Consider the following 24,198-nt stretch of genomic DNA (forward strand, 5'->3'; position numbering starts at 1 on the left):
AAGGTGTTGCTCAATACAATATGCACAAAACAATATAAAAATAATTAATTTGAATACATTTTGTGTTCTCCTCAACATGCTATAATCTTATACACACAGAAAAGTAGACACCAAAAAATACACTGATGCAGGGGTGGATGGATGGATTGGGTCATTGTTGAAAAACAGTGAACACAGCCAATGTACCATAAAATTTAAAAGCTATGGGTTGGATTGATGCAAATGAGTGACATATGAATGAGTGAGAACCTGCTGACCTGCTGCTCTTTATGCTGTGGGTTAGATGCATGGATTTATAAGGGCTCTGTTCTTCATGTGTGTATAGCTCTGATTTCATGTTGTCCAAGTCTGTGAGTCCTCAGGGAGAGAGGGACCTTGGCTGGGTTCATGTTGTACCACTCATCAGCACACACATACAAACACAAACACAAACACACAGTCCACCAGAAATCAGGATTATGGGTAAATTCTAAATTCTGCCCTGACATGACGTGACTGGAGCAGCAAGGAGGGGGAGGCTGTGATCTGTGTGTGTGTATCAGCCTGTACTCTGGTCTAATCTAAGGCTTTGGTTGTTTGTTTGAGCTGTGCAGGAGATGGAATAGATATTAGCAAACGGTTTCTAACTAAACACATGTGAATGTGATACAGATGCAACCCTGTGTGCTTTAAAGTACACTTATGTACTTTGCACATGCTTTGCAATTTGTTGTTTTTTGAAATCAGGCATCCTTGTGACATCTTCATCAATTTCCTCAGTAACAGAGAAGGATGTGATTAGGGTTAGGCTAATAAACGTCATGGTAAGTTTTTGGAAAGACTGAAAAAACAGCATGTCCCTTATGCTTCAAGTCAGTGCTGACTTTTTCAACACTTAACTAAAACCCTAACCTCAACCAAGTGCTTCGAGCTGCCTGAACACAACCATAGAAACCTTATTCATGCTTTAGCAGCCAAGAGCAGATACTGTTGGAAAACAAATTAAATAAAGGGAAGGTTTAGCAGTTTCTCCCCACACATGAAGTTAATTGTAAAGAAATACATATTGAATTTCAAGTGATAAATAACGTGTGTGTTTCTGTGGTTTGACTCCTTCTCTTCCTCTACTTTGTATAACCTCAAACCACATGGAAAAACAGTGTTGTATCCAGTTCAGCTGTGTGTTCTCAGTAGCGGGCTGGCGGTGTAGCTAAACATGTTCATATGACCCAAATCTATTACTATGATACACACTTTCTTCTTGAATAATATATTTTTTACAGGGTTCCTGTAAGAAGTAAAATTACAGTCACACGCAACAAAGCGTCAGCAGTCGTACTGAGCAATCCCACCTCCAGTTAAAACTCCCAGAGGCTTCCCTGTGTTGTCATAGCGCCTGCGACGTCTCTGATGTAATCGCTGTCTTCGAGCCAATCCCAGCATGAGGTTTCTCCAGCTCTGCTAGAGACTTGTTGGACCTCCACACGCACATTGTACCGCTCTGAAATGTGTTTCAGAGCTCAGGCAGATAAAGTTTTTAGTCAAACTGAGGTCAATTTTCCACATTTAGGCTGAAAATCACAGATTCTGTCACCCAGCCCAACATGTATCAGTATGTGGAGCATGACTGTGCTACATTCTTGATTTAGGTATGATGCATTTTGGAAAGAAAACTCATCAGCAGTGAATAATTTGGGCAATAACATGGGCAAGACACTGAACCCCCAAGTTGCCCGTGATGGTGGCGGTGCGTACGCTGCAGCAGCCCGGGGCCCTCGGCTCCAAACAGAATTTTGTTGTACTTGTTATAATGACAATGAAGAGGATTCTTCTTCTTCTAATTTTCATATAAAGCTTAATTTCATGTTATCCTATTCTCTGATCTGTTCATTTTCAGCTACTTTAAACTCGACCAGAGTCTCCAAATGTTTGATTCTTGCTATGCCTCCACATCGCCAATTATGTTTTTGGGTTGTCCATCCGTCCGTCCTATTCTTGTGAACGTGATAATGAAGGAATTTCTTCAAATTTGGCACATGTCCCCTTTGACTTAAAGATGAACTGATTAGATTTTGGTGGACAGAGGTCAAAGGCCACTGTCACCACATGTCCGTCCCATTCTGATGAACGTGATGTCTCAGGAACGCCTGGAGGGAATTTCATTATATCTGGCACAAATGTCCACCTGGAATAATGGATGAACTGATTACAATTTGTTGGTCAAAGGTCATGTTTGCTATGATTGTAAAGTGCTGGGTACTTTTGTAAATGTGATTCTTACAGGAGTAAATAGTGCATTTGTTTGGAACTGCTTATGTGGCTCTGGTACACCGTTGAGTTTGGTCTGTGGGAGTAACTTAAAAACTTACAGCACCCATGTTCATTGATGGCATTTTGTTTTTTGGACAACAAAGGTCTATAAAACTTGAGAAGAATCTGTAATGTAAGAACGCTTTCAAAAATACTGCTATAAATAGTTTTCATGCCTTCGTGCAAGCGAGAGCCATGACCGGGGGAATTACATTTTCAGGCTGACCGTCCGTCTCTCTGTACGTCCATCTGACCCATTCTCATGAAAACGATATGTCAGCAGCACCTTGAGGGAATTTGGCACATGCGTCCACCCGGACTCAAGGATGAACTGATTAAATTTTGGTAGTCAAAGGTCAGTGACCTCATGTCTGTCCCTTTCCCATGAATTTGACTGGTTGGCGGAGGCATACAACTGGGTGGCAGTAAATTTAGTGTGTGTATCAGTTTAGTGTTGGGGTCTGAAAACAAGTCCTTATTGTTTAACACCGGCACACAAGACCACTTAAAACTCTGCCAGCTAGAACAGATGTAAGGTCCGAGCATCTCCAACATGTGCACACACACACATTCATCACATGCATGCCTACAAACACATACAACTACAGTCAGACATGATAAATGTACAACAAAAACATATGGAGCTGAAACACTTACATAAGCACAAACAGTCCAAAGAAAGTTTGCACAGTTGCACAGAGGAAGTGTGTATAAATATGCAAACATATTTATAAGCACACATACATGACTTTCAGTCTCCTGGGGTTTGTTTGCCAAAATTGCTGTGAAGAACTGAAGCGTAAGAGGCAAGTAAGGGAGAAAGTGAAAGAAAGAATGGGACCCAGTCTGGAGAGGAGGACTGAAGGAGCTCTGTGTGTGTGTGTGTGTGTGTGTGTGTGTGCACCCTTCCTCTGTGCTGAAGGGGGCATCTGTATGCAAATGAGACACGGTTCTTCCTGGGTGACAAATCAAAAGGCCCACCTGCTGCAGGGGCCCGTCTGTGCCTGCGTGAGTGTGCTGGGAATAACAGAGCCAGTCTAATGAACAGAGTAGAGAGTTGCTGCTGTATCTTGGCCAAAGCGTCTCATTCCTCTCCTCTCACTCCTCGGAAGACATTAGTCGGCCTCTTTTCCTCTCCGCTCTTCTCCCCCACATGCGCACACACTCTCATCGCAGCTGTCTTGGAAAACCTGGCAGAGGTTGTTGAAGTTTTGGACATTTCACCTTATTGTTCTGGGAAATATTAACTGTGAAAACCTTAAACTTGTCATCGCAGCTTCATCCTCTTTCAAAATAAAAGTTGTTTGGTTTATACAATCTGGTGTAAAGTATGCTTGTCTTGAGAATTTACTGTATATGAATAATAACGAAAAGAAAATGTATGAATGTGAGCAGAAACTTGGTTTGTAACCACTTGACCTTGTCAGTTCCCGTTTCCTCAGCCTGTGTTCCTCCACTGCCCTCCTTTCCTCCTTCTCTCAGACCTCTTTTTTTTTTCTATTCACGTGTCCTTTGATCCCGCTCCATCTCGGTCATCAATCGTTTCTCCCTTCCTCCCTCTCTTGCATTATTCCTTCACCTCCTCCCTTCCTCCCTTTGCTTCCTCTCCCCCTTCATTGCTCCCTCCATCCCATCTATCTGGAGAATAGTGCAGCAGCAGCACTTAAGCCGACGACCAATTAGCAAGGAGCAGCAGTACTGGGGATGAGGCAGGCCACCATTCATCCTCGTGCACGCACACACACACACACACTCACCTTTATGGCACAACAGATTTATTACATACCCATACAATACAAGGCAGTGCTGCTTCCAAATATAGCTTCTCTCTGTCTTGCTCTTTTCGTTTCTCTCCCTCTCCATCCATCTTAATTACTTGAAAAATGCATAGTAAATGTGAGGCTTTACTCCACGTTGATGTATTTATCCTACACATTATGTTTGGGAGTCTGCAGGTGCTCACAGTGTTTATTCATCTGAAGCTGATCATCAATATGAATCACTGTCACCCTTGTGTCTTTAAGTTGCAGGTCATAAAAATGTTTCCTGCTGTACTGCAGTGGTGAAGTGCATCTAAAATTTTCTTTCATTTTGAATTAAATAGGTCTTGATTAGTACTGTGTGGGTGCAGGCAAAGAGGGGGGTGGTTCTGGGACACTGGAACACCTTCACAGTGTTGTGAGCCCAACTCAACAAAACACCAGTTAGAGAGAGGATGTCCACCTGATGACCCTGTAGACTTGCCTTCACTCTTACACCCACACTATCTGCTCTTTGCTTGGGTGAGGACAGGGTTCGGGGATGCTTTGTGTTAAGGGTAGGTTAGGTCTGGAAAATGGTGCTGCTTGTTGTGCCGTGGTGTGGTGCCCCCCCCCCCCCCCGAATAACGGTTAAACATCATTTAACTTGTATATGGAGCTTCCATAGGGATGCTCTCCCATTCTCTGGCACATTTAATTGTGCATTACTGACCATTAGATATAACTGTTTTAATGTTACTGGCAGTGTGGGTAATAATTTCTTGAAAGGTAAACATCAAGATCAAATTAAATGTCTATAAAAAATATTAAACTCTCACTGCTGCTTCTAATGTTTCCAAAATAAGGTGGTTTAGATGTTTCATTAGTGCAGAAGGTGCTCAGCTTGTGCGACCGCTACATCTGTTGGCTCATCAGTCTGTGCAGAGAACACAGGGGCTGTGTTCCACATAAAATATTCATTCGTGACACCTGTTTTATAATTAGGATCGACCCGCTTCCCTCCTCTTCTTCTCCTCTCTGCTGAGATATTGACCTCTGGTCACACACAGAAGCAAAACTGTAAAGACAGACTAAAAGCTGGAAATGAATTAGTATTGATGTGGTCAGAGTTTCCTCCCTGTGACCGGTTACAGATTTATGGCCGCTCTTCACTTTGTAACACTCAGTGAGAGTCTAACTGAGTGTTACAGCTGACAGAGGCTGAGAGGATGATGTGAGCATTGACTTGAGCTTTAAGGAACTGTTGCTGGTGTTGGAGAGCATAGATGGAGTCTCGTTCTGCTTTATTTGCATTTGTTATAACATTAATGTTCATAACAGTTGTGTCTGGAGCCATTTGTCTGGCTTGTGAACTGCTCAGTGCTTCAGTTTAGGTTTTGTCCAGGTTTAAATACACATGCAACCCAGTCACTTCACTGGGATGCCTGAAAAAGCAGATCTGAGTCTAACTAAACCAAAAACATAAATGTAACAAAAATCAACTTTCTACTGGGATTTGAGCCAAAGCATTGACCTCATTACTTCAGAGGAGTATGTCCTTTTCTCCCTGTGTGTTTGTTGTTGGTGTGGGGACAATAATGCCAGGACCTATTTGTACGCGTGCACCTGTCCAAAAGCAGGACACAATCCTGAAATGGTGACTCCACCTATGATTCACGTCAGTGAGCGCAGTCTAGACTCACTCTGATTGTTAATGAGACACCCTGAAGGAAGAGAACCACATGTTCTGATTTGACTGTCGTTCACACGACTGCAGTGAGCCAACAAGTTTCTCATTAGTAGCTGAGAAAATCCTGCAGCTCTACTGAGTCACAAGCAAAAATAAGAGAACTTGATACTCAGTTGATCATTGGTTAGTCTTGTGGTAGACAAACAGCTGTAGTTATATCAAGGTTGTCTACATAGACTTGGTCATAGAAGTAAGAAAAACATCAATTAAGTTGAGGCTAAATTGGACTTTCTTTATAAAATGATGGTTTTCAGTCTGGTCACTAATCGATTTTGTCCCAACCTCGACCTGCGCTGGCCTCTCCATACGCCCCCTTTCTTCTGCTCTTGTTCTTTCTCTCTTGCTCTGTGTCCTATGTCACAGAGTGCCACCATTTTAGAGCTTTGTCTTTAATCCCACGCCATGATTTTCAGTATTTAATATCCCATCTGCCAACACACACATCTGCCACACAAGGCTACATAACCTAACATGCTAACACAAACCTGACATGTACATACACACGCATGTACTGATCCCTGCCTTTATCAACATCAACAGCACTTTAAGCCTCTTAGCAGCTCTGAGCTCTCAGACTGAGAGATGGAAAACTGCAGTATTACATATCACAGACACACACATATGCAACACTAATGAATTTCCTGTTTGTTAGCCATTTCCCCTCTTCATTAAGTGATTTATTGCAAATGTCTGCTGTTTATAAGTATAACAAGATGATTTCCACTAAATTAGATTCCTACTTTGTGTCCGTCTTAATTTGTCACATTACTGCAGCAAACCAACACCAGTTAAAGGTCTGAGATTGATCAGAGCTCAGCCAAAAATGAAAACCTTCACTGAGTCTGTGTCAACACTATTCTGAGTTATTGGTTATTGTTAACATGGAGCACATCTTAGTTTTTGCTATGCTGTAAATATAATTATTTATCATAAATCAGTCTTAGTGGTTTGCAGTAATAGTGACTGTATGTGCTTTCACACCCTTCTTTAACTTTTTATTTGCAGTAAATTTATGGCTGCAGAAAATGAGTGACTTTTTATTTCAAATAAACATCAACAGAGGGCTCTATTACCTTATTGCTGAGTGCATAAAATGCAGAGGAAATGAGTTGAATCTGAAGAAACAGTGATGAAACATTGACAACACCTTTTCTAAAAAACAAAAAAATTGTTGTGTGTGTGTGTGTGACGTCAGCTGGCAGGCAGACAGACCGAGTAGTGCCTCAGTACCAGTTAGTGCCACGCAGGCTGACGGCCAGACGATCATTTCCCAACACTCAGACTGACTGCGGCTGCAACACTTCCATCACCTACACTGTTTCCATTTGCGTAGCAGCCCCATTTTTAAAGAGGACATTAAACTGTTGCTGTACGGTGAGAAAAGTCTGAAAAGGATGGCGGCAACTTTTCTAAAATAAAAATACCAGTAGTATGAGGAAATAACCAGTTGTATTTCAAAAGAAAGTTGATGGTGTTAGGTGCTAGGTTTTAGGTGCAAAGAGCAGGCTGCATCATCACTTTTTCATTTTATTGTTAAAGCTAAGGAATATGACAAGATGCACACATGATACCACTTCATGTTTTTTGAATGAGAAAAGCTTCATACAATCAAATTCGACACCAAGACCTTAAAGTATTAAATTGTTATAACCCGTATTAGAATATCTGCTACTTTTTAGATTTGCTGGTGTTTTCCAATGTGAACGGCAGAATAATTGTTTCTGTACCTTTATTGAGTCAGGATAACTTTCACCGAGGGGCCTCCTACAGCTCTGAGTAGCTCCACTCGAGCACTGGAGCGAAAGGCAGCCACTGCTTTTTCACTGGTCCCACCCAGAATTCATTCTGTCGGTCCAGCAGTCTTTAGGCCACCACACCCATAATGCCACACTGACATGCAGCGTCATCATCCACCTCAAAGCACCTTTCAAAATAATACAGTCCAGGGCAATAGCACAACGAACTGCAGCTTCGTAAGAGTCCACAGAGTCCAGTTATCATGGCTCTGACAAGTGTAACTAAAAACACCACTGGAATCAATAAAATCAATAGTCAGCGCTACTAAAATAAAACCTAATTTATCAGTAAGTGTAATTCTCCTTTAAAATTGTTTCTCTACTTAATTAAATAAATATGTTACACCGTATCAGTCAACGGAGTAATTCTAACAGATAAAGGATCCAGAGGCAGTGTATGTTCTCTGATGGTTCTGAAGAATAAATCTTTTACAGTTAAAGGCTGATCACATTTATGTAAAAAGTCATTACTTGATAGGGTTTCACATCCAGTTTCTTTTGCCTGAGTTCAGTTCTAGAGGGTAATGCTAATCCATGCACTGGACTCCACAACCTTTACACATGACTCTGTATTGTCAGATAGAAAGAGGTTGCTTTAAGCAGTCCCGAACCCGGACTCCCTACCTCTGCAGCTCTCTGGTCACACCACTCAGACCCCTGCTGCATGCAGACAGGCATGGCTAATCAATCTATGCACCACATCTGCCACATAGAGGACCAAGACAGGGTGTCTTGATCCATTCACCTGCTATAATGGAGCCAGTATTTCCCTTTTCTCTTTACTGTAGCTCTGCATTCTCACATTTCACTTCCTCCCTACCCTCTGTAATTCTGCCTTTGCTTACAGTAGCCTGCAGAATTCAACAACAAGAAATGATCATTTGAAAAGTTGCTGATCAGGAGGATTTCCTTCACCTCAGATCTTGCTTTCTCTCCATTTGCTGCATTTGTGTTTAGACTTTCAGTCAGGGAGTGTTGAGGATCCCAGTGAGGCCAAATGTAAATAGAAGAGCTGGGACATGGCGGCCCTGCCCACAGATCAGTGTACGCATCACTGTGTGCAAAATTCTCACTTCATCTTTCTATCTGATGCTCAGCCTGTTTATGTGAATACAAGTAAGTGCATGTGTGTGTCTGTGCCCTTGGAAAGGGGTGGGGTGCTGCAGTCAGTGATTTTACTGCCTCTCCTCACACACACACACACACACACACTGTTTTCATTCCCTGTGGGGACTTTACATTGACTTAGATTCATTTCCTTATCCTAACTTTAACCATAACCACTACTTGCCTGACCCTAACCCCTGACCCTAACCTCATCCTAACCCTAAATCATGTTGCCACCCAAAAATTCAGTGATTTCCTTGTGGGGACCAGCTTGTGGTCCATACCAGGATGGCCGGGTCCCCACAGTGTGAGTGTGTTAACATGTTTCGGTCCTCATGATGTAAGTAATACAAAGGCACCAACACACCGCCCCATGGGATAATCACCACTGATGATCACTGCAGTGTGTGCTTTCACTCTTTCATGCTATTATATGCCTAATCATGGCAGGCTTTTAGACTGGATTTCTTAAAATTATTATCACTAAATTAAACTTGGCAATTGATTTGATCTGTTTATTCTTTTTCTTCTTACTCCATAAATCACTGTGCTGGCACTCCAGGCTGAGAGCTGTTATGATTAGTGTGATTCACTTAGCTTAGTTTTATCCTTTGATATCAGATACACAGACAGACCCCAGCTACCGTATCTGCAGCTCTCAGCCACACAGGAGATGGTGTTTATTCTCTTGGGGATTGAACAAACCTAACCAAAATTTGGATTTCAAATTGCTTTCTGTCACTCTCTAACAAACAATTTACCTCTTTCACTGCACTAAAAGAATAGTTTTTCTTTTACTTGATGTCTCTATTTTCGCTTTTAGCAGCTGCTGGTATCGACAGCTACACCAAACGGAATAATTCCCAAATCACAAGTATTGTGAGTAAACCAAAAAACCAGAAGCAGCTTTTTCTTTGAAAATTGCAACGACAACAAATGTCGGCTTGCAGCCATCTCAGTTGGGTCTGAAACAGACTCAGGAAAAAAAAACTGTGCTGGCAGACTCAAGAATATCACATCTAGTATGTTCATGGCTGGCAGTTGTTTGACATGAAAGAAGAGACACTCTTCCTGCTTATGTTAGTGTGAGAGGGAGCTGGAAAGAGACTTGCAGCCTTCCTGCACAATACTGAAGTGAGAATCCAGCACTGTGTGCATGTGTTAAAGAGATTCCACCTGCCACTCTCTGGATCGTGTCGCCCTGCAGCCACTCGAACTGCAGCGTCACTGTTAAGGCTCTCTCTGTGTCTCTGCAGTGCCTGGCAGAAGTGCGCCTCTCTGGGTCAGGGAGCTACTGCTGCACCCAGGCTCCACTGAGGCCTCCAGTCTTACAGGACACAGCTGTACTCCTGTATGAAGCTGTTAAATACATTGTGCACTGATGCACTTGATCCATCTCCAGGTCTGTTTAGGTCATTTCTGAGAATCAATCTGCAGTTTGTTTCCATGCATACGCTTTCAGTAGTGTTGAATGCAGGTTCTACTAAGTTTTTTAACATTAGAATTTCATCAAATCGAGCAAGGATAATGTAATGTAATGTGTCTGGTGTGTTATTTATTAAGCTGTGCAAGTAAAAAGTCACCAGACACCTTGATTTTGTGTTTACAAGCAAACAGCAAGGCAATCTAAACAATCTGAAAACTAAAGCAGATTTGGCTGCATATATACAAAAATAAGATTCTGATCTATGAGAACTGTACATCCAGTTTCCATTTTGGAACTGAATTTCAAGCCTGCTCTTGGCATTTTCAGCTTTTTCCTATAGTCCTTCACAACCACTGTTACGTCCTGTAACAGTTTTCCCACACTGTTCATTAATGATTCATGTGAACTAATCTTATCATCTGACTGACCGCAGCATCAGTAAGAGCTCTAGGTTCAATGTAAGCAACAAACATGAAAAAGCTTTAGAAATAACTAAGTAGTCCAGTAAATAAAGTAAAGCACTTCTGATAATCTAGCTAAAGTTATTAATTTGTTCCTACATGCATCTGCACGGGTCCAGCTGTGTCAGTGTGTGTGTGACAGATTGAAGTGGAGTCAGCACATAGAGAGGAGGTAGAGGAAGGAGCGAAGAGAGAGTGAAATAAAGAGGAGAAAGGACAGAGCTAAAGGAGGAGGAGGGGCAGCTGAATGTGCAGAGGTTTGTGTGAGCTCTGAGGGTTTCCAACTGTCACAGACAATAGGTGGAGGCAAGGCGCTCTGTATGACAATAGGCTCTTTGACCCTGGTCAGGCAAGTCGGGGGGTGGGGGGAGCGCAGGGGAGAGAGGGTGTCCCCATCTGCCTCGGTAGAGAGAGGGTGTGTGTACATCTGTACTCTGTGTGCAAAACTGTCTTTGTTAAACCGGTGCACCTATGCGTATGTGGTGCACATGTTTGGTTCTGTGTGCAAGTTTTTTCCACTAATGACGCCTCTCGTTACGATTTAAGATTTGACATGTTTGTGCTGTATTTCTGTTTAATCTTCACAAAAATTGAATCCACCTACTTTATAGATCCAGTAACCTGCACTGGCTGTGTGTTGTGTTTGTGTTTGTGACATCTCAGCCTCTGACTCATGTCAAAACCTTTGAGGAGCTCCAGTTCATTCCCCCCCCACCACTTCCACTCTTCCTTCCAAACATCTCTGTTTATTTATAAAGTGAAGTTGAAACATTTTTGGACATGTGTTTCTATTAATTTGCAGATGCTGGCTAAATCTGCGTCTGTGCACTTGAACTGTCCATTGACTTTACAGTTCCTTCACCATAGTTATATGTAGAAAGTGTTGTCCTCATCAATTAAAACTAACGCACCTCCTCATGACAACAGTTATCACTCGACCTGCAGTTATGTGTGGTGTGACACAACCTTTACAGATGTGGTGGCAGTGATTTTTATTTGATTTTATTTTACTGTATCAGAACTTGATGTTTAATAAATCAGCACTTACATTTAGAGGCTGTGGTGGGGGTTGCTGGAGAGCAGTTTGACCGGGGCGTAGACTGGCAAAAGTTTGTTAATATTATTTTTATTGTGACCCCTTGATGACACTTCAGAGTCTTCCATGACCTGCTGGTGGGTGTTTGTGATGCAGACTTTGAAAAGCAACGCCTCAGGCTGAGTCAGGTCAGCAGACTTTAAATGATGGACGTCTCCTCCCTTGCTCTCTCATTCTCTCTCCTTCCTGTCACCCAGCTACTCGTATCTGTCAGTTCTTATGCCGAGCTCCTTTCCGTGAGGAGCTTGGCTAAGCACCGTAACTCAGCCCCCTTCATAAGCATCTTTATCATGTACAGAGACAGCGCGCACACAGTGCAATTTCAGCTACTTTGACTGCAGAAAAATGCCTGCTCTCCCTCTTCTCCCATAAATAGCAGGAATAGTTAGATTTGTCTCAGTGTCACCATGGCGATTTTATGCTTTCACAGCTTCCCTTGCTGAATCTGTGTGCGTGTGTGTGTGTGTGTGTGTGTGCGCGAGGCAGGCTTGTAGAAGTGCAGCACGGCAGCTACTACACACACACATTCACCCCCACCCCTGTTGGACAAAGCAGAGGACTGTGGGACTGCACATCCGTTGCCTTGGTGATGAGAATCAAAGTGACAGCTCTCCTAGAGAAGGAGTCCCACTCCCTCCCACCCGCCTCCCCCTCCTTCCCGACTCCCTCTCTCCCTCCTTAGCAGGTGTAAGAGAGTGAGAGAGACAGAGAGATGTCTTTCTTCCCGTCTTGGTTGGCTTCCAGATCCTCTCGCCTTCTGTCCTTGAGAGTTGCTGAAATAAGCAGCACTGGAAGGAAGTCGAGGCTGTAATTTGTGTTTTAATAACATCATAAATTGTGTATTCAGTGGAATACTGAGCAGAGCTTTTCTGGAAGAGCTGCTCACAAGGTACCATGAGATATTATTTAAGCAAACAAGACTCCACCAGAGCACCGTGCACTAAAAACTCAATGTGCACAAAATGTAAAAGTCTTAATTCTCAATGAGGTGGCTGTAAAGCTGATGACAAAGTAAAACAAAAATAAAAAAAAACTCAAATGAAAGGCTTGCTGATCAAACACAATTTCACATGCACACACAGTGACGTATGTGCTCCATTCTAATTGGCCCTCCACAACAATGACACTTGGCGTTGATGGTAGTCATGGAAACACCCCTCCAGTTACACAAAGGGGTCAGATCTAAAATGTCTAAATCTGCTAATGCTTCTGAGTACCTCACACACACATCTGTGTCAGGGAGTGTATGTGTGTTGTGTGTGTACATGTATGTGTGCATGCTGTTAAAGGTACAGGTTCCTTAATTATAGAGTCCTGTTTTGTGTAGGAGTAGCATTCCCTTTAAGGAGGAGGAAGGTGAGTGCAGCAAACAAAGAGTCTCATTGATGCAAAAGACACTGAAGAGAGAAAGAGAGAGAGAGAGAGAGAGAGAGAGCAAACCAGTTGTGTAGTAGCTTTGTTTTGTCTTTACAGACCCCCAGTCTCTGGCAAGGGGACAAAGGTAGCCCTCTGGGACCCCTTAGCTTGCCTACCTCACACACACACTCACACTCCTCCCTCACAAAAGAGCTGGCTCCACAGCTGCCCCGAGCCCCCGTCCCTCCCTACTTCCATTATTTTTAATCCCCCAGTTAAAGCTTCCCCAATTTCTCCCCCTTTCCCAACACCCATGCCCCCATATAGGCCCTGCCTCCCACCCCCCCCCCAAACCATATACACCACCATCACCCCTTTTATTCCCCATGATTAATCCCCCACCCGAGTCTGAGGGCCCACAAAGCTGTCAGCTGCCGTATCGTCTCTCTGACACGCTAGCTGGACTCTCATTTTAATTACGAAGCTTTGAGCCTGATTGCTGTGTGTGTGTGTGTGTGTGTGTGTGTGTGTGTGTTTTGAAATGTCTGCATTCATGTGTGTAGACAGTCAGGGTTCAGTGCTGGTCACATGATTGGTGGATTCCCACAGAGAACGTGCTGATTGGCTGATGAGGTTCCTGACCTTTGACCCAGCAGTGATGGCAGGTTGATATGTATCCTGTTTACCAGTGAACGGCCTGTTTGGTTCTTTTTTGGCTTTTAAGTTGTTTCTTTGCTTTTTGTTTTTTTTCTATAGTTTCTCCTTAAATTCAGTCTTTATAGGCTTGAATACTGACAAATGAACAGTACTGTCAATATACAGTCCTCATTCCCTTCATGATCACAGTATAGGAAAAATAATTAGGCTAAACTGTAGCTGCTTTAGCAAATTTTAGCTCATTACTTTAGCATAACAGCATGCGATGAACAGTGCCGCATAAATAAAACCCCTTTGGGCATTAAAGCATCTCTTTCTCACTTTCTTTTTTGCATAGTTTTCACCTTGAAGAGCACCATTCTGGCTCAGTTTTCTTTTGTCTGTTCACAACCTGACTGTTTTACAGCAGTCATCAATTCTTTCAAGTGTCACTTCATCAATATTCTTGAGCCACATTCTGTAAAACTCTGCCTTGATCTCGCTCCATCCTGCAGCCCTGTGTTCCTTCTACATCACGCTGTAGATCATACAATCATCTTCCATATGGTTGTCATTAATAAAGATGAGATCACACTTCCAGTCAGACCCACCCTCCATGTTCACATGCACGTGCACATTAACACAATACAGAGCACATTCACAAGAAAGTGCAGACACAAACTCACACACATTCAAAGCCACACTGATACTTTGCGGAGAGTGAGGCATATAGATAGAGGGTGCGAGAGGGAGCTAATTAGTGTTTTAGCTGATTGCTAATTGCCACTTTCTTCCGCCTACTTACACATAACACTGGGAGAGAGAGAGAGAGAGAAGTAGAGATGTCTTTTGCTCTTTCTATCAGAAACTCTTTTACTTCTAATTACACACATGTCCATCATGTCTTTGTCAAGTCTGCACTCACACACTCATACACACCTACAGCATGCAGTTTGACCTCCTGTCTCGCTCCTTTGTAGAGCTTCTTTATTGAGCTCTTTTCAGGTGATTTAAAACAGGGATCTGATGTCTGAGCAGCAGCAGAAAGAATCGCCTTTGTAATTCTCACAGCTCCTGTCTCTAAATTGCCCATAGGAGTGTGTGTGTGTGTGTGTGTGTGTAGTTGTTTGTGTCTAAGTGTCAGCCCTGTGATAGACTAGTGACTTGTCCAGGGGTGGACCCCGCCTCTCGCCCAGTGTCAGCTGGGATTGGCTCCAGTCACCCCGCGACCCTATTCAGGCTAAACGGTATAGATGATGGATGGATGGACATTTACAACGATGTTGATCCTGGGTTATAAGATTAACTATCTGTCATTACTGATATATAACATGATATGATAGTTTTGCATTAGATGAGACAAAACATCTTTCTTAGCTACAGTATTTAACTTTTTTTCAGAAATATGTCTGTTGTAGGAATCTGCTCCAAAAAGCTTGTCTTAATGTGGAGAGGTGCAGTCGAAGCCTCCTGTGACCCAGACTGGCAGCAGTGTAGAGATATTAGCTTCTAAAAGGTTTTGACCAGGGTTGACCTCTCCAACCAATCAGAGATTTTCCGGTATTTCTGCTTGAGTTTTATTGCATTCTTATTTATTGTAGTTTCATAACGACAAATATCTGAAGAGTGTGTGGTGCAGGGTGTGGTGGAGTGTAGTGGAGCAGGGAGAGGGAGCGCTGAGCGGAACAGAGTGGACTGACTTCAAGTTTTATGCTAGTGCTACCTTAAGTTCCATACTCTAGCTTTAACTATTTAAGCTCTTAATTACAATAAGTAATATGGACATCAGCTTTTACTAGCAGTGCACAAAGGAACCGGCCAGCTGCTGGTTCCTTGACAGTTGAGGATGTTTTGGTGTGTGTGAGACTGCACAGTTTTTACTTTCTCAGGCTACGTGTCCTCAATGTGGAGCCAGGTCCTAGCTCACACACGTGCATATATGATCTCACATGGACAAAGACATACATAGGAATATGCACACACACACTCAGACACACTATGCAGTCCCAGCTGTAACAAATGGGGACCAGATTGTGTATGATGATGATGACGATGATGTAAAAGACCAGGCATGCTGGTCTCCATGGATGACAAGCTTTGTTGAGTAAATGGTGTGTGTGTGTGCGTCCAAAGGAGTCAAACCCTGATCCACGTGCCATGAGCTGTTAAACAGCTCTCTTTGGTTCCCTAAGTGTTGCCTGTCATATGCTACTGCAGCCAATCACAAAGAGGTGTGTGGGTTCTCTAGTTCTCTTTTCAAATTTAAAAAGACATCTTTATTTATTTCTCAGTGTGTTTGTACTTTTGATTAAAAGTTGGTTTTGGTTAATACTAGGAGAGAGGTTTGGTTAAACATGGCATAGAGACAGAGCAGCACCTGATCAATCTAAAAAAGTTAGTGCACAGGTAAAGTTTATACCAGCATGTCTTGGTTTGTTTGTTGGTTCATAGCTCAAAAAGTATTGCATGGAGTTTGATGGAATATTTTGCAGGCGTAGGGTATGGCCAACAGAACAAGCCATTAGATTTTTGTGCTGTTTCAGATCATCATCCAAGTGTTTAGGGCCAATTTGAATATGCACAAAAAAGCATGAATAATGGACGTTTATTTACATTTTTACCTTTTAGAATGAAAATAGCATACATGTCAGGGACACTGCATTTTAGGTCTATTGTGGAATGTGTGAGGACAGCGTACTCAGATATAATGGCAGACATTGTACAATATAGTATAATATAGAATACAGTATATATAGTACATCTCTTGTTGTTCCTTTGAAACTACTATTTCCAAAAAGACAATTTGTCTTATGGCTTCCTGCAACTCTTCCTGTAAGGTTAAATCATCCACTGGATCCCCAAAGGCCAATGTTGCCTCAATGACCCCTGACCCTTCATCGCCACATTTACAGCCTCACTGACAGTACACAGGGAGTGAGTCTGAGAAAGTCATCTGTCTTTTGAAAGTTTCTAAACTGCACAGAAGTGCAAAACTAAACCACTGCTCTCTTAAGTAAACTTAATTTTGTCATGGTAGTTTCTCAGAACACAGCTGGAATTACAGTAGAGTATGCAAGTACTGCTGTGCATGAAGGGTAATGAGAGAGTGTGTGGGCCTGTGAGAAATACTTGTCTCAGAGTGAGAGAGTGAGAATGGTCTCAGAGGGACAGAGACACGATGAAGGAAAGGAAAGGTGTGTGCGTGTGTGTGTGTGTGTGAGAGAGAGAGAGGCTGACGGCAGTGGTAGGGCAGCTGACGGAGTAGCAGTTGTAGTAACAGTGGGAGCAGAGATGGATTTGGGGGGATTTGAGTTTATAAGAGGGAGGGGACAAGGAGGCTTAGACCAGCTGACACTGTCCACATCACTCACACACACACACACACACACACACACACACACACACACACACACACAGAAGCCAAAGATAGAGAGACATACTCATTCTGATATCTTGGACAGTCAGTCGGCATTTGCTAAGCATATGCTGCAGTTTTGTGAGGATAGTCGGTATATATTGTCCAGTCAGTTATTGTTACCAGCAGATAGCTATACCTATATAAGTGAAGCATGGCATACAATGTCATGGCTTGACCATTGCATTAGCACTGCTGATGCACATGCTGTCTTGAAATCTATGGAAATCTTATATGACTATTCTATGACAGATCATGTACCGTTTGTTATGTTGCTGTGTTTTAATTAAACACTCCCCAATCAATGGGTGAATTTAAATTTGAATTAAAAGTGAATAATTAAAATTACTAAAGCAGGAAGTCCAGTAAAGCAGTGTGCATTGAATAAAACTTCATATGATTGATTCTGAGGTGCCACTGGACAGTAGTCATTCTCCTTATAGCTAGCTTTCTGGGGACAGGGATAATGATATAGCTTTTCCACTTAGGTCTATCATTAGTTAGTAGGGGCATATATAAGTGACATTTAATGCAAAAAAGAGGAAAGATGTCTAGTGAGAGACATATAAACAGTATATTTGACTCTTTTAAAGTCTCGCCCACAGAGCAGGAGGAAACTTCCACTGGCTTTACAGTTGAGAATGTCTCTGTTAGGTCCCTGAGTGGGACACTGAAGTCCTGAGTATCACAGTGGGAGAAAAGCCTATTTAATTCATCTGGTAGGGCCTTATTACTAATGTTCTGTTTATAAATAGGTTTAGGGTTTATGTTCACGTCTGTCAGCCCAAAGATTGCTGTGTTGCTTGCTTTGTGCTTCTCTGGGTTCATGACTCATGGTTTGCTACCTGATTCTTTATTGTCTGTTACCTTAGTGCCTGTTATGAAGGACAAAGCTGGCAAAGTTGGGAGTCTGGATAACTATAGGCCAATAGCTTTGGCCAGTGTTATATCTAAAGTTCTTGAGAAGATATTGCTTGATCGCCTGTGTCATTGTATAACAACCACACATAATCAGTTTGGTTTTAAATCCAAGCTGGGGACAGATCTGTGTATCTACAGTCTGAAGGAGGTAGCACAGAAGTACCTCAGACAAAACTCCTCGGTCTTGATGGGTTTTATTGATGCGTCCAAGGCATTTGATAGGGTTAATCACTTTAAGCTTTTGGATAAATTAAGCAAAAAAGGGGTTCCTGATAGCATTGTAAGAATCTTGGCAAAAATCTGCTCCTCTTGTCATTAGAACACGGTCAGAATGTAGACGCCCACTGGAAGAAGATTTGTTTGTTCTAAAACACAGCAGGGAGCTGTGTTTTACTGCACTCAGTCTAAACGCCTGCTAACATGTTCTTACACCTGTGCACCTGCAGACATGTGGACTTGTGTTATTCATGTTGTGCGGACAAACACTGTCGAACATGACCACATTATGGAAACTCCCATAAGGGGACAGAAAGCCACAAACCAGTGAGTTTTAGGGTTAAGACTTTGGGATCAAGCATATTTAGATTCAGAGCAGAAGGTTTTGTTATGACTCTCATGATCCAAATGCTTTTGCCTATGTTTGTATTTAGGATGTAATTTACAGATGTATCCAATCATCCTCTCACATAAGCTGACAGTGATTGGCCAGGAGCAGGTGATTGGACTGTGCTTCCTGAAATGGTCAACAGAGCATATACACATCATAAAGGACAATGCCCTAGTATCTTAATAAAGTAATACTGGAGAGAATTGTTAAACCAGCCTCCTCCATTCTGGTTAAGGTATTCTTATACAGTTGGGTTTGAGTAGAAGACAACTGAGGAATCAGTACTACCATGGCTAGTTGTGGCCAGGTTGTTGCATCTGCATGCAAGAGCACATTTGCATTAAATTGAAAACGTCTTCACACCACTGGGCTTCTTTTGAGTCTTTTGAGAATGTCATGGATGTTAGAGTCTGGGTAACTCTTCAAGGAATGTCTTACTAATGAACAAAAGAAATGTACAAAATGTAAAAAAAAATCTGCTCCTCTTGTCATTAGAACAACTAAAAGTCCGTCGGGCACATTGTGCTTTGGATTTCCACAGCAGGCCCAAAGCGTGACGGTCGGCAGCAGCAGGTGTTAAGAGTGTTGCATGTAAAATACTGCACCAATCAGTAATGTTGATTGGTGTGCTGCAGGCTTCACCCCGATAGTTGTTGGCGCTTCAGAAAGTACTCCCCCGAGACTAGGGAATATCTATCTGTCTGTCTGTTTGTTTATTTGTGTATTTATTTCTGTGGAATGGAATCATGGCCCCAGAACTAAATTTAGACCCTGGGTCCTCTGGTGCAAATGATGAACAAAGTTCTGCAACAAAATTGCAATAATGTGCACAAGCGACAAATATAGTAGAATATAAATAATGGTTTATACATTAAATTAAAGGTCATCTGTGTCTAAGATTTCAGTTTGGGCTCCACTAACTTATTTGAGGGGTGGGTTTATCCAGTTAAACAAACTGTTGTCTCATTTTCTGTCTTCCTCTTCTGCATCAGATTTTCTCTTTAATTATCTGAAGCATTCACAGTGTTCCCGACCTCTCATTGCTTTTCTCTCTGCTTTACTTTCCTCTCTGTTTTCTATTTTCTCTTGTTGCTGAGGGCAGCCTAGCAGCTTTCAGATGAATGTGGCAGCAGGTTCAACAGTAACAGCGAGAGAGAAAAAGAGAGGAGGAGGAGGAGAGCTGCAAAGAGAAAAGGGTGGGGGTGGAAGTAAGAGAGGACATAGAAATGAAAATGTATGAGGAAGTGAGGAAAGGCAAATATGTCAAAAGGTGAAAAAAATAATTGAGAGGAAAATTACAAGGAGAGGAGAGCAGAGGCAGTCATGGCATCCTTTCAGCTGTTTGCTCCGTATGGGTCAGGTCACTTGGGCAACACCGATCATGCTGCCAGAGGAAGAAAGAAAGACATGAAAAGGGAGGGAGGAATGGGAAACAGGGGAGGAGAGCTGAAGAGGGGGTGGACAATGCAGAGAAACTGTGAGAAAAGGCTGCTTCTGTCACATGTAATTATTTAGTGAAATGCAAAAGTTATCTTTCATCTTTTTTTTAATAGTTTCAGATCTGAACCAGCTGAGAGAAAAACTAAAGTTCATCAGACGCATTACTGAGGACTGTGAAGTTCTGTCAAGACAAATGTAAACTTAACGGTTTTGGAAAGTAACTTTCCCCAGCTCTGAAGGAAAATCAGGAGAACAGAAAGAAGAGGAGTAAAGGAAAGAGCTTCATCACATGCACAGACACGTCCTGTGTAGGGTAACACATAAACACATGCAGTATGTTACATTTAAGGCTTCTGCTAAACAAAGTCGGCTCTCCACACACACTAAACATATGTATGTCTTGAAAATGATGCAAGCATTTGAACTGTCAGTTGGGAGTAAATGCACAAGTTTCCTGTAGAGAGAAAGGTTCAAATCCCAGCCAGTGTTCTGCGTCATTAAGGGATGGCAGCTTCATTTAGTTACTCCTACACTAAGTCATTTTATCATTTCACAACATTCACAGTCTTCTTTATCAGAACTACTGATACTGATAGATGTTTGCTTAGCTTCTTAAAAGGTATTTACTAAAGTCCAGTTCATTTTCAGAAAAGGTAAAAATATGGATTAGAGAAATTTTTATGAAGAACGTAGGGACTTTGTGGACCAGAGAACACGGAGGTGGAGACTGGACGCAGAACTCTCCAAGTGAAAAGAGTTACATCAGAGTAGAGGAATTCCTGCCTTTTCTTCCAGCTTCTTTTGTTATTCTTTAAAGAGAGTTGCCTTATTCTTCTCACCGAGTGCTCTGTCACTCCGAACCTCAGGGCAGATAAAGGAGGAGAGGGAGGGAAGGGGGTAGGACATGAGGGACACAGAGGGGTGTAGGGAGGAGGGAGTGAACAGAAACACTAAGGGGGAGACAGGAACCATGGTTTTGCTCTTTCTGGTGCGCACTTAAGAACTTAATAGCATGAGATGGAGAGAGGAGTTAGCAGAGAACATAGCACATGTTCTACTAGGGTTCATTAAAGACAACCCACACACCTCTGTTTCATGACAGTTTAAAAAAAAAAGGTCAGTCTGAATAAAAATAATAACTTAGTACAGTCATTTTTAGAACTTTATTCAGGTAGAGAAACCTGAGTTTCATATTCATGGAACTCATTCTTAAGACGAACATTAAAACAAACAGAAAATAACAAAGTCTGATTCATAAAACACAAACCAAAAACCGACAGATATCCAGTAGAAACTAGGGTGTAAGAAAATATTGATAAACTTTAGTAGTGTGACGTTAATTTTTGTGATACTGTATCAATTCTCAAAAACACAGCATTGATTTTTAATGAACAGTTCACATGCCAAGTAGAGCTTTGTTGCTGGATGTTACAGGGACTGTGGCAAATGCAAATATAGATCCCTGTTCTGAGCTGAACTTTTTACAGAAGATTTTATAAATATGGTGCTGCTGCTATTTTACAACTTTTTCTAAAATGTAATTTAAAAAAAACGCAATATATTGCCTTGTTTATAGTATCGCAGTATATCGAATCATAACCCCTGTATCGTGATATGTATTGTCACCAGATTCTTGCCAATACACAGCCCTAGTAAAAACATGAGTCATATAAAACATCACGTAATAAGTCTTTAAAACTGCCAAGAGACATTAAAGACTTAAGGGAAGATTGCAACTCATTCCTTTTAAAGGGTGCATAAAAGTATTTTTGCCAAGATTAGCATGTACATATAGGTGGAGGCGCTCTGGCCCTTCCTGTACAGGGCATCAGTGTTTTCAGTCCAATCCATTTTGTTGTTGAGGTGGACCCCCAGGTATTTAAAGGTGTCCACAATCTCAGTGACTGAGCCCTGAAAGCTGACCGGAGTGAGTGCTGGTGATTTCCACCGGGGATCAATCACCATCTCTTTTGTCTTACTGGTGTTCAGGACCAGTCGATTTTCCTCACACCACTTCACAAAGTCAATAACAACCCCCCTGTATTCCCGCTCACCCCCCCAATACACATCCAACAATGGCGGTGTCATCAGGTGGTGGGAGTTGTACTTGAAGTCCGACGTGTAGAGGGTGAACAGAAAGGGGGAAAGCGCCGTCCCCTGGGGTGCCCCCGTGCTGCAGACCACCATGTCTGACACACAGTCACGCAGCCTGACAAACTGAGGTCTGTTTGCGAGGTAGTTAATGATCCATGCAGACAGGTGTTGGTCCACACCTGCCCCCTCCAACTTCCCCCTCAGCAGTGACAGCTGGATTGTGTTGAAAGCACTGGAGAAGTCAAAGAACATGACCCTCACCATGCTTCAGGACAATCCTCTCCATGGTCTTCATCAGGTGGGAGGTCAGGGCAACGGGTCTGTAATGGTTCGGCTCCTTAGGATGAGGTATTTTGGCAACCGGGACAACACAGGATGTCTTCCATAGGGCTGGGACTCTCTCCAGGCTAAGACTCAGGTTAAACATGTACAGGACCACCTCACTGAGCTGGTCTACACACTCCCTGAGGACCCTGGGGCTGATGTGGTCAGGGCCTGTGGCCTTCCTGGCCTTAATCCTCCTTAACTCCTTCCCAACCAGGTCTGCCGTGAGGCGGAGGGGGCTGGTGGGCGGTGACTGCTCATGAGCTGTGGGATGTTGAGAAACACCCGTGACAGTGGGAGGAGGGGCAAGGTCTAGCTGAGGTGTGAGCAGCTGTGGCTGCAGGGACACAACCAACCTGGAGGAGGAAGTAAGGGCGGGCGGGGGCTGAGGACTGGGTAGAGTCAAATCTATTAAAAAACAGATTCAGTTCATTTGCCCAGGCCTTGTCCTCCACAATCTGGTGACCATCTTCACTTTTACCATGACCCGAGATGTGTTTCAGGCCTCTTCACACCTCACGCACGTTGTTATTCTCCATGCTCTGCTCCACCTTCTTCCTGTAGCTAGCCTTGCACCTCCGGATCATGTACTATACTTCTTACAGTGTGTTGGGGATCGAGAGGGAGTATCTGACTGTGCACCTGGTGAGTTGTTAACCTTGGGTAGTGCTGATTAAAATATTTTCATACCTTTTTAAGTGTGTTCTGGCAAGGTCCCACATGGAGCGGTATGGTTTACAACAAGGGTTTTATGGAAAAATAACTTTCAGTTACAGTCCAAGTCTTATTCTGGAAATATACAGAACATTTTGTGTTGAGGCTTGAGCATTTCCCCTTGGGCTGTTTTTAAAGTCAATAGAAGTCAGTAAACACTAGTATAAGCAGCACCACAGCATCACAGTAACTGCAGGATTTAATAGGTTTCTCCTAACTGACCATGATTTGTCTGGTCAGAGCGTGTGTTACAGCCCTGTAGGCACGTAGGGAAGACGAGCTGAACTCTGCCAGGCTGTGACAAAGCAACCATCACATTTTCATCCACATAAGCTGCAGTGTTGGACCAGGCTTAGATTTCTTTCCTTTTTTCTTGATTATTTGTTTTTACTTTACTTTTTTCCCTCCTTGCCTCCTTATTTCCTGTTTTTAGGTTTCTTGTTTGGATTCCCTTTTGATCTTTTGCTTTGGAATTTTTAGCTTGTCTCTCTTCCTTCCATCCTTCCCTTTCTCTACTCCTCACTCTCCTATCTCTCTGTCCTCCTCTCTCCATAATGAAAACTTGGTCGGCTGCAGCAGAGGACAGGTCCAAGTTTCCTTCACTGTTCCTGATTACATCAGCACATGCAGTCTCTCTCTCTCTCCCTCTCTCTCTCTCTCTCACACATCTGACAAACTGTCTCTCCCTTTGGAACAACAACTCATGACATCACCAACAGCTGCACAGCTGCATGAATGTGTGTGTACTGCATATTCACAATTGTGTGTGCGTGGTTGGCGGGGTAAGACTGTCAGCTGCCATGGTAACGAGCAGGATCAGTCAAGGGGTGAGGACTGACCATTCGCTGCTTCACAGTCGCAGGCTACACCTTTGCAGCAGCGGTTATGCAACAAATATACTGTATATCTATCTGTCTGTTTGTCTCAGCTTGCACTTGTGTGTGTGTGTGTGTGTGTGTGTGTGTGTGTGTGTGTGTGTGTGTGTGTGTGTTGCCAAACTTTGGCTGTAGTCAATAAGAGTGATAAG

General features: G+C 42.8%; 1 protein-coding gene across 1 annotated transcript in view; it reads left to right on the plus strand.

Annotated features, from left to right (window-relative positions):
* The window catches only part of LOC109963251 (RNA-binding protein Nova-1-like), a 72,360-nt gene that overhangs the window by 19,851 nt on the left and 28,311 nt on the right, over positions 1 to 24,198 (plus strand). The gene's annotated exons all lie outside the window — the stretch shown is intronic.

This window comes from Monopterus albus, unplaced genomic scaffold, assembly GCF_001952655.1.
Source record: "Monopterus albus unplaced genomic scaffold, M_albus_1.0 scaffold71.1, whole genome shotgun sequence".
Lineage (NCBI taxonomy): Eukaryota > Metazoa > Chordata > Actinopteri > Synbranchiformes > Synbranchidae > Monopterus > Monopterus albus.